We start from the raw sequence: 12,303 nt of genomic DNA, 5'->3' as shown, positions 1-12,303 counted from the left end.
AAAGTGACACACGTTCATCACGGAAGTAAAGGCTGGACTACAATAGAGCTGTTTGGCGCAGTTTGTGAACAGTGTTTTCTCTGGAAGATGGTAAGTCCCTTTGGGGTGGACTTTGGGCTTTTTCACTTTGTAAACCTATAATGTGCACAAAAAGATATAACACAATAAAGGGACAAAGCCAAAAAGCATAATATGAGCACTTGTTATAAGAAGATTATAAAACACCATGTTGCTTGTTTCCTAATTACTTCAACAGTATCATCCCCAACAGCATGTCATGGCACTAATGGCTCTGGTTAAGAACAATTAGCAAGGGTGGTGAGGCAATGCATTCATTGATTTAATGGATAAGTGGGAAAGGTATAGACTAACGTGTTCATCAGTCAACATCCCCTTACATCAGGCAGGAGTATCAGTAGGAGAGGCTAAATATAGTACAACACAGTACTATGCACATACCTATACTTTTACAGACATTAACATAGTTTCTGCCTGCATATACTTCCACATATTGTTAAACGGGGGTAGTGAAGGCGTCGAATTAACCAGGCCAAGCTATGCAGGACACAAAACCCAGAAATAGGAAATAAATCATGTTTTCTTGACATTTGATTCTTTGTTTTAGATGTAAAGCAACTTTTAATGTTACCTCAATGCTAGGCTTTTAAGGGACATGCAAGCTAAAACAGTTTCAGGTGAGAGGACAAATCGTCTTTGAAACAGACCACAATGACTTCCAGCTGGAACCAAAAGGAGCTACACACGGAATAGGGACACCAATGCCCATTACTGCAAGTAGGCACATTTAGAGAGTCCCAGTGGATGAGAGGGTCACCCCAATGTGACTGCATGTTGCATAAAGGGGAGAACACTAACTGCTGTTTTTATGCGAGCATTTAATAGCATGCTAAAGTACTTTGCCTTCCTGGAGAACGGTGAGCCGCCAAACGCAAATATATAGTGGTACTAGAAAACATAACATGGCCACATTAGTGACCCTGAGGCCTGGAGCAGTATTACTTGGAGGAATATCCTCTCGGTTGGTGCGAGGTTATTGAACATCTGTGATAGTGATGGATTGTCTATATTGAACACCATGCTAAGGAGGCCAAAGCAGTGGCATAGGCAGAGATGAAAGAAAAAATAAATAAGAAATAAATGGAAAGCTTTGGAGCGATCATCAGTAGCTATAAACAGACTAACCCTGATTGCAGTCTAAACTGGTCATCTCTTCCAAGTCTTCTATCCTATCTATAATGGATTGTTGAGATGATGCAATACATTGTGTGTATTGCAATATCGCATACAAATGTTATGGGGTTTAAGTTTATATTGGAACACATCTGCTAGCTTAGGTACCAGGGAAAAAAAATCCAGGTTGATCAAATAAGTGTTGGTCACTGAGGACCATGTTCATTGTTTGCTGTAAAGAAAAAGAAAAAAAAAATCATCAATTGTTGGATATACCAATTGATGTTTTTGACGTTTTTCTATCATGTGGAATGAGTTCATATACAGTTGACTTTCAGAAGACCTCAAGGGTATGGAGAACATTGGGGAACCCATTCAAAACTAACAAATAAGCTCTCTGGACAGAAGGCAATAGATTTATTAGTGGAGGGAGCTCAGGGCCGATCCCCATTGCAGCATTCACTGGGGTAGTAGAAGAGCTTGAGGGGTAAGCTGACGGTGCTGGATATTGTTAGGTTGTCACAGATTAAACTGTCTCTTCAATGTAGTGTGAACTTGAGAACAGTGCTGTGCATTTGTCTTTGCAGACTGCAGCAGCAAAAAAGCCAAAGACAGCTGTACGTGTCTGCCAGGCTACCGTGCCACATTGGTTAAATGCCCAATACTTTAAACTAATACATTATTTGCAAGTCGTTCACTAACTGGGGAGAGTAAGACTTGGTGATTGTCTGAAGTAATGAGTGAGACACAGTGGCACATGCTTCTCTTTATTTAAGTGAAGTGTTTAAGTCCACTGTTTGCAGCAGTGGAGGAGGTGATGTTCTTTCAGTGAAAGTTGAAATTGAATGAACAAAACAGAACTGGAGTTGTGAAAAATCCATTTAAAAAGAATAAATATTAAATTCAGTAATAATTTTTAAGTCATTGCATTTAATTCAATATGGCTCCTTGGAAATTAAGTTTTGAACTCATTTAACAAATATATTCTGGCTAGAGCCCTCTAGCTAGAGTCAATATGTTTGATGGTCAATCTGCCCTAAAACTTCCTAAACATTTACTGCGCATGTGATGTTGTGAGAGACAAAGTTGGCCCAATTATTTTTTTTTACAGATGGCAATACATAATAGCCTCAGGGTCTGAAACAGCATGCTGCTCTATTTTCATGCGACAACACTGTCGATGCTAGCCTGGTCCTACCAGACTCATACATTTCATTTGTACAGAGAGTCTGGCCACTCTCCGTTGACAAGTGTTAACTTCCTTGAAGGCAGGTACTCTGTTGAAGTTTAAAACTATTGGATCTGCCCAGAGCCACTCTGGATCTGCCATAACCAATCGCTAACGTTTGTTTACATTGGTAACGTATGTAATGCGCATGTGCAACAAGAGGGAAGACCGACAACAACTATCGGCTTATATTTAGCATTAGCATCGCTAGCGTTAGCCTTAGCCAACTCCTTCACCACCAACAGAGCGAGCTGGAAAATCAAACTTTTCCCGAACCCCGTGGGGAGGAGGGCAACAACATCATGGCCACCAACACAACTCAGCAAATATCTTGCTCTGGCTTTAACTTATGGATATTTGGCAGCGTTGCCACAACAGACCGAATGACTTCGCTCGCATCTTTCTAGCGCACGTCCTCAACGTCATTGTTCTCAGCCACTCCCTCTGTTCGCTGATTGGACCGCCAAATATTTGGCTGGAGAAAACCCAAGAATATACCGCAAACACCAAGGGGGTAAGCCAGCCTCCGCAAAGCGTACCTCCCATGGAGCCATTTTGATGCTAAAAAGGCATCAGGTGCCGTTAGCATTCCATTGACTGCCATTCATTTTGGCGCCACTTTGACAGCGAATAACTTTACATCTGAAGCGTTTAAAGAAACTATTTGTCCATTGTTTATTTCTAAAGAAACACGACAATGTATAAAAAGGCTCCATTACCTTGTATCTCACGTTATGGCTCCGTAGCAGCCGTATTTGTAGCAATAATTAGCCTGTGCCTATGTTATCTCCTTATATACCTACGCTCTCCGTCTCTGCAAGATTCGGAATAATTGAGATTTTTCTTGGCACAGCTACCAGAAGACTTCACGTCACATCTACGTCGGCAAGCTCAGTTTGCAGCTGCGCAGAAATGCTCAGCCATCACCGGAAAAGTGCTTCTAATTGACTTCACTGGTCTCTGTCGAAAAACAACGGCGTCACTTTCTTTACTGTCTATGGCAAACCCAGACGGAGTACTGAAGAAAAATGAAAATTGAGCGGAAGTACGTAGGAGGACGGAGCCAGGCTATGTCGATGCAACAGAAAATCAGCATTGTTTTCCAGACATGCCCTTCGATTCCGCACAATTTCACATCTTTTGTGTCAGATGATGGTATGTCTATCGCCCATTTCCACCTAAACTTTTATTATTTTGATAGGATAAAAATTGCACATATTACGCACAAACACATTTATGTAGCTACTTATGAAAACACCAACTTTGCCATATCTCAGTCAAAATAAATGCTATCAACGCCAAACTTTAGATTATTTTTGTCATGACCCTCTAGAGGTCGCTCACGTGTTTTACAAAAATTGGTCACTAGGGGGAGCTACAAGTACAAAAAGTTTATATCTCATTAACCGCTCATCCGATTTTTTACAAAATTTGTTGGGTACCGTGAACAAGTTTAAATTTACAGGGTAGATAGACAATGGGTCATGGACCACACCTACCAAAAGTTACACATGTGGACAACTAGGTGGCTCTATAATTGTTTTTGCTTTTAACTCCCACATTACACATCGCACATTAGAAATCCTTACATCCACGTCTTCCTTGAATCAAGCTGAATGACATGATATAGGCCACTCCCATTTCGGCTCAAACGTTTTTCGCAATATTGCGCAATACCAACTTTTTCGAACTCGTCCTAGGCCGTGCGACCGATCTGCACAAAACCTGGTAAATGGCATCTCCAGATGGGCCTGACCAAAAGTTACTCAAGGAATTTTGCTACGTTAAAGTATGCACATTTGACGACCAAACACATTTTCATAGCTAGCTACCACACAGGTATCATATCATATCTCAGCCAAATTAAATGGTATCAGCAAAGAAGTTGAGATCATTGTTCAAAATCCCACTATGATGCTCTGTACCAAATCTGGCGAAGATCGGCCATTAGGGGGCGCTATAATTAACGTAGACGTGTTTTGGCCCTTTTACTCAATGTTAATGACATATTTGCAATGGGAATGTACCACAGACCTTGCAGCTCAACTTCTCAATATTTACTGATGTTTGCCTCCTACGTTACGTTTTGGTTTTCGCTTTTGCGTGCTCCTCTGGTTTTTTACAATAAACAAACTTCTTAAGCCACCTGACAAAGTTTCCACAACCTTCACAGTGGACAAATGCAACTCTTTTCTCTCACTTTTTCAATCCAAAATCAACACCATTCATAGGCGCCGATGAAAATACTGAGCACCCACGTATGCCAGACTGCCAGTAGGCTACATTCATTTACAATTAAACATTGCAGTTGGTGCTAAGTGGAGAGTCTGTCATAGTGTGATTGGTTATGTCGGTGGCATTGATTCTTAATTTCCCACGAAGCTGATCGCGGGAATCCTATCCGTATATCATTGTTAAAGGTAGTCTGTATATGCATGGAGGTGAACTGTTGACCGTTACGTTTGCAACGGCGACGTACCGCAGACGTCGCGGCTCGCGCCTCTCAAAATTTACCGACGTTTGCCTCCCCGCCGCCCGGCTTCGGGTTCCACTTTCGAATCTTTCGAAACTTTCCTCGGGGCGTCGGGGGCGACTGGCCTGGGTGGCTTGGGCCCCGTCATAACTGCTTGCAGTTCTAGTTAAATTAAAAGCAAGATAATTAAAAAGGGTCTTAAGGTGCAGCTTAAAAACACCAACATACTCAGCCTGTCTAATGGCCTCTGTCAAGCTATTCCTTTTTTTCCACGAACGGGGGCACAACATGCCAAGGTGGGCGGATCTAAAGGGTCTGGTGGTGCTATAAGGAGTGAGAAGTTCTTAAAGGTGCAATATGTAATACTGACAGCTAGTGTTTAAAATAGTTACTGCAGTACAAATTCAAAATACTGGAGAGAGTCGTCTCCCCCGCCCCCTCCTTCCCAGACTCTAAGTTCACGTTGGTTGCCAGGCTGATACCGGAGCATCCACAACAATGTTGCTAGACGCTTGTCTCACATAGCCAGACATTACTCCACAGCACAGCGGAGTAGCTGACGTTAGATGCTGGCTATATTGAAAGTCATAAAAGCCTGTCACGTGGAGCTCTGTACCCAACTGACAGACATTTTATGGGCTTAGAATTACCGTAGGAACTGCTAAAAATCCCACAACCTCGCCATCCTCTCCACACGCCAGACAGACACACTTCCTCGGCTTAGAATTACGATAGGAACCGCTAAAAATACCACTACCTTGCCCTCCTTTTCCACCCGACTGAACACACTTTATTGACTTAGAATTACGGTAACAATCGCTAAACACACTGCAAACTCAAGGTCCTCTCTTTCCGATTTACAGCCCCCCTCTCTTTTGGATTCAAATAACTCACCGTTGTCGGCTACAGCCGCTGAACAGGCTACACGTTCTAAACAGCCGTGGCCCGCTTGCTTCCGGTAACGTTAGCAGTTAGCAGGATTAGCATGGCAGCGTTAGCCAGGACCAGTCGGGATCACTTCACTGGCTGTGTCTCAATTATTTTTGCGAGTAACCAACTTGGGTACTCTAGCTATATAATTCAATGTGAGTAGCTACACAAATGTTGAAATGACATAAAATGCCCGTCCCAAGTAGCTGTGATAAATTAGCCTGAAGCTAATGCTTACCTGTTCAGGAGGAAATTAGCCAACTCTGCGTCCTTTTGGGCTCTAAGCTGTCTCCATCTTTCAAATACATCTCCAATATTTACCCAGACGGGTTTGTTACATCTCTAGTCACGCAACTATTAGAAACATGCCGTTTCTTTATTGGGTAAAATCAATCTCCGTTTATCCTGTTGGTTGGTTTGCTGCTTTCATGGCTGTACTAACGTTACAGCTGTTTACGTTTCTACAGGTATATCTGGCAACCCGGCCTGGCTGTCAAAGTGGGCAGTTGATAACAACACAAAGGCCAAAACACAAACAGAAATTCCGTCACGGAACGGAAATTTCAAAAGGAGAAAATACTGGCATTAGCATTGTTGTCAGAAAAGATAGTATTTCAACTTAGCATGTTTCCTTAATATCTGATGACGCATTGGGGTCATTTTAGGATTTATTACAGTAAATATATTACATATTGGACCTTTAAATAAATGTAGGGGTGAGACTATGGAGATATTATTTTGACAATTAGAAGGATTTTGAAGTTTATCCTGAAATGAATGGGGGGCCAGTGTTAATAGGAGTTACAGCAGCCTAGCCTGGATGATATTAGTGCATGGATGACACTTTCTAGATCAGAGGGTTGGGGGAATAGAAATATACATATACGTGAATAACTAAAGCCTGTTACAAATATATAATTTAAATTCTCATTTTGTCTTTATACTTTGCGCTATTGCTCTATTTCATCTATCTGCAGTAATGCTGTATTATTCTTTTCAATGTTTTTGCCATTTTCTTCTGACAGAATCATTTCATTGAACTCACAGTCAAATAAAAAAAAGAAAACCAGGCCTTTATATCTAAAAAAAAAGGGTACAGTACTCCACTTAACCAAATGAATAAAACTTCTTTTACATTACATGTCATTTAGCTGATGCTTTTATCCAAAGCGACTTAACAATTGCTATATATATATATATATATATATATATATCACAGGTTGCACACCTCTGGGTTAAGTGTCTTGCCCAGGGATACATTGGTTAATGTATTGTAGTGGGAATTGAACCCAGATCTCCCACACCAAAGGTATATATCATATCCACTACGCCATCACCACAACAATTATAGGTTTGATTGGCTAGCGCAGACAACAGCAGAAAGCTAAATGTCATGCTGTTAAATGTTATTAGGTACCCTGCAAAGTAATGCAAGAGAAATTGGATTCAAAAGAAGGCACTTCAACACCATCTCACAGAGTAACATGGTAAAGGTAGCCTGTTCAAGACACAATAAATGGTAAACCCAAAGGAGCACAATAAATATTACACTAATTACGTGATCCCTAGTAAAAATGTTTCGCTATGCTTTCACTTTATGCAGTGCATAGACTATGCTCAACAAGAATTCAATCAAAAATTAAATCAAAAGGCTACAGCTAACAATAAATTATTTATTTTTAAGAGTGCTCTTTACTTGACATTAGAATGGTCATGGACACTTTCCAGTGCCGATTACAATTCTAATGGTGAATGGCCAACAAACAACAATGAATCATTTCCATACTCAAACAAACGACATTAATATTTCAGAATCCAATTGAGAAATGAGCTTACGGTAGTTCCCTGACATTTGTTTTCATCTAACACTCGTCTTTTCACAGTGCCCAATTAATGTTACTAATGTGCAGTATTTCTCTGTAATAATGTCAGAGTCGAGTCTATGGATGTATTGATGATTGTTTCCACAGTCAAATTAACTAAACTTCACATAAACCATTCTAGTTTCGGTTATCTAAAGCTGCACTAATCAATATGTTTTATATGAGTGATAATAATTATAATAATAATAATTTATACTGTTTATTGATCCCCAGTGGGGAAATTAAATATTTTTTTTGGATGTGTCAAAAGACCTAGTGTGAAGGGGGTCAATCTTATCACCAAACTCTGCACTTCACCTCAGCTCTACGGAGCTTTTTAAGTGTCTTGTGACCTCGTTTTTGTTTTGATAGCCCACAAGTTTAGTTTTTTTTTGTTGAGTCCCAAGACTTTTGTTTCCACCTACACAACGCAATTATTTTTTTAGCGAAAAAGCTCTGAAAGCCCATTACACACTACCTTCCCAGCACCAAATGGTAGACAGACAAAGTTAGCAAACAGTTTGAGAATAATGACCAACAGTGGAACATTTAGCAGCTATTTTCAGGAATTGTGGAGACTAAAAAGCAGAGTAAATGTCAGACATATATTCTTCAGGTTAATAAAATGAATGATAATGTTGCTCTCTGCCTTCTGAATGTGTAAATGGGCGACTAATTTCCATAACAACTTCTTAGGGTGATAACAGGTCAGGGTTGTGTTTACAGCCTGTTGTGCTGCGCCCAAGTTGCCAAAATATACAACATATGGAGCGGTTTAACCTGTGAAATTACCTGGGTAATATTAGCAACAGTACTGAGGCTTCGGCACTTTAGCTTAGTAGTTCACACAAACAAAAGGAAGAAAAACAGCCTAAAGAGAACCATGCTAATATTTTTTGTTATTTGCAAGAATTTGGACCACAACCTCTGGGAGGTGGAAAAGAGAGGACACAATGGTCATAAAAAGGGACCAACTATGGGATTTGTGTGATTGGTGGGTTATGGGTGGGATGTTAAGTGCCCACTGAATAAACTGTGTTGTTTATATTTAACAATGAAAATAAACCTTGATTTTAAAAAAGGACTAACTGACTTTAAGCACAAACAATGTAAAGATACTGTGGTCAAAATATTGGGATTTTTCATAAATAGGATACATGTAACATAACATTGATTAATTATTTAATAATTCTATTGATTTTCTATTGAATTCTTTTCATCTATATTGTGTTATTAGCATATCACTTTCACATATCCATTGACTTACTTATACCTCACTTTGCGCCAGCTTGTATTGCATACTTAATCTGTATTTTATGTAGCCTATTGTATTTTGTATTTTTGTACTGTATTGAATGTAAAACTGTATGTTGTCTTGCACGTTTATGCTTTATTCTTGGCCAGGTCGCTGTTGCAAATGATAATCTGTTCTCAACAGCCTACCTGGTTAAATAAAGGTTAAATACAATATAAAATAAAAAAAATATGTATATAAGTCTGATGTCCTAAAACTAGTCTGATGTATTTATATGCAACAGAAAAAGAAAGGCAACACACATATACATTATCTTTTACAATTAATCATGTTGTGGTATATATATATATATATATATATATATATATATATATATATATATATATATATATATATATATATATATATATATATATTCTAACAAGCTGTGAATGAGCATATTAAGCCTGAGACATGATACACCACTTAAACCTTTAATGTGATGTATAAGTATGAATTAAGGGATACATACTAAGCAGCGATGACGTAAAGAAGCTTTATTAAATGGCACAAAACAAGTAGCTCCTTCAGCCAATGACTTTGCTAATAATTCTGTCAATCTCTTAAACTGCTGGCTACCAGAATTTTTAGATTAGCACTGATTTTGTATTCATGGTACAATGACACGCATGTGTCAATTCATAGAAACCAAAAGGTGGCCAAAACAATTATTATTATTTTTTTTTTTATTTAATTAAAATTGGAGCTTGCTTGGACTTTAATGTAATAATTAAAAATGTCCTCACCCGCAGCAGCATTATGCCTGCGTGTGCCGGGGCATGGTGAAGATTAATTTATGTAGCCCCCGATTCCACAGGAGCCACAGCTGCCTCAAATGTGTCGATGACCCACCACACACTGATGGTAATATATCACCAGTGACTGCTTAATTATAAGGAAGCAATTTCAACCGTGTAGGGTGCACTGTGATTGCCATGCATAACTATCAGGACAGAGATAAGAATAGTAGTCCTCCCTTCCATTGTGTGAGTGCATGAATTTTAAATGACCCCAGGCATATGCTCAATTATAAGAAATGGTTTTAAAAATGAATAGTTTTCTATTATATATTTATTTTTTTAGTGGTTGGCTAACAGAAGTCTTTAACATAATGTCCAGATAGTCCATGAAACATGTCTAATTTCCATTTTTTTGTTGTCCAATAGACACTGAGATCTCAGGGAATAGATGATTATGTTCTGTAACGTGGCATATGAAAGGCTCTGAACTGCCAGCCTTTATTGCATCTCATTTTGGTAAAATACTACCTGTCCTCCCAGTGAACTCAAACATGCCATCTTTTGAAAAATTCTCCACAGTGCTACACACAATATGACTGACTGCCTTTTCCTGTGAACTCCATATTCATATTCCCACTGCATTATATCATTCTCAGTACTGATGAGAGAGAAATGCAATTATATCTTACCTATAATTCTTTTTTCCACCAAAAAATGTCCTATAGTGCATCATGCATTGTGCATCATGGATTTTTTTCTGGTGAAGAGGTTGAATTGAGCAGAGAAAATTGCTTTTTCACTGTGATCTGTCTTAGCTGTGGGGTGGGGGCTTTGTTTAAGGGCTGCTTCAGTACATCTTAGAGATCTGCTCAAACCACCAGTGTGACTCTTTTCTGAACACAAACTTTCTGGTGTTAGATGTTAAAAATTCCATGAATCACATTATTTTTTTGTCATGTTTCATTCTACGGTCAAAGTTCTTTCTGAAATTGTTTAAATTATATCAATCATCTTTGCCGCCAATAGTGTGAACAGATTTATTACTCTGTGTGTAGGTGTTATATGTCCTGCCTCTAATGTTCCCATTTTTGCAAATGTATGATGAAGAAAAACTATTATATAACTATATCATTTTACTTAACAGAGTCAGAGGCTGCAGTAAAACAGTGACAGACAGCAGTGATCTGCAATGAAGTACTTTGCTGATACTGAAATATGGAATACTACCCTTCCTATGATTTACAATCACACTTTGGCTCCTGCCAGAAAATCCCTCAAAAAGGTGCAAATCAAAAAGAGCCGAGCAAAGACTAAAAGCAGTTTGACAAAAAGCCAACCGCCACAAAAAAAAAAAAAAATCCTTGCTATAGCTGCTAAAGTGTGTGTGATCGTTTTGATGACACAATGCAAATCAAAATGTTTTCAGATAAAGGCCTCCAGGTATGGCAAGGGAGCACTTTGTGCTGTATGCAGAAATGCAGCAAAAAAAGCTTCATTGTACTGCAGTGCAAGACGTGCTATTTTTCATCATACCTCACAATCAAACAATTAAACTATGGAACAGGCAGTATGTGTCTCAGTCTGTGTGACTTAATGCAACAAACCACACTTCTAAGATTTTTTTCTTTTTCCTTTGAAGGTAGTTTATAAAGGAGGTAAATGAATTATACAGAATATGATGATTAAAACTCATTTAATAACGAAAGTGTCATAACATCATCAGAAAGTCAAAAAGAAAAGAAAAAAAAGAATAAACCAAAGTATAAAATCATATTCTATTTAATCAGCAGGGTTCTTGAACAGTGTCAAAATGTGAAGTATCACCATGAGGGTGCAGTCATGAATACATTTAACAGCTATATACAGTATTTACAACAATAGAGAAGATCATCGCTAAAAGCTATTTGAAAATAATATAACCGATGGCCAGTGTTTGAAGAAGAAAAAACAAAAAAAAACAAAGAAAAACTTTAAGAAGCCTATGGAAACAAAACTACAAGGACAGTGAAGGGTCACTGGGTTTTCCTGTGAAAGAAAGCCTTCCCTTTGGTAGTAAACAGGTCTTTGTAAGCTTCCAAGTCTACAAGCATAATTGTCAAGGCCTATATTTTCCTTACAAATGTCAACATAACCTAGCCTAGCTCCGCCCTCCTATGTACTTAAGCTCAATTTTCATTTCCCTTCAGTACTACGTCTGGGTTCGCGGTATAGTCTTGGTTTTCTCCAGCCAAATTTTTGGCGGTCCAATCAGCTTGTTCAGGAAGCCTTGGTTATGGCAGATCCAGATTGGCTCTGGGAAGATCCAATAGTTTTAAACTTCAACAGAGTTCAACAAAATTAACACTTGTCAATTGAGAGTGGCCAGACTCTGTACAAATGAAATGTACGAGAGTCTGGTCGGACCACGCTAAACATGACCATTCTATTAGAAAAAAAGGAAAATCCAAGGCACTCTTCGTCAAAATTATTTAAAAAGCCTTTAATTTACTGGCTATTTCATAATAGAAAATTTTAATGACATAGGGAGTCTTCATCACACCCCGAAGAAGGCTGTCTGTGCCGCTACGCATGGGTTGCAAAGAGGA

General features: G+C 38.8%; 1 protein-coding gene across 1 annotated transcript in view; it reads right to left on the bottom strand.

The window, feature by feature from the left end:
- astn2 (astrotactin 2) overlaps positions 1-12,303 on the bottom strand; it is a 314,654-nt gene that overhangs the window by 241,530 nt on the left and 60,821 nt on the right. The window lies entirely within an intron of this gene.

This window comes from Sander vitreus, chromosome 16, assembly GCF_031162955.1.
Source record: "Sander vitreus isolate 19-12246 chromosome 16, sanVit1, whole genome shotgun sequence".
Taxonomy (NCBI): domain Eukaryota; kingdom Metazoa; phylum Chordata; class Actinopteri; order Perciformes; family Percidae; genus Sander; species Sander vitreus.
This window is presented reverse-complemented; position numbering and strand designations above follow the sequence as displayed.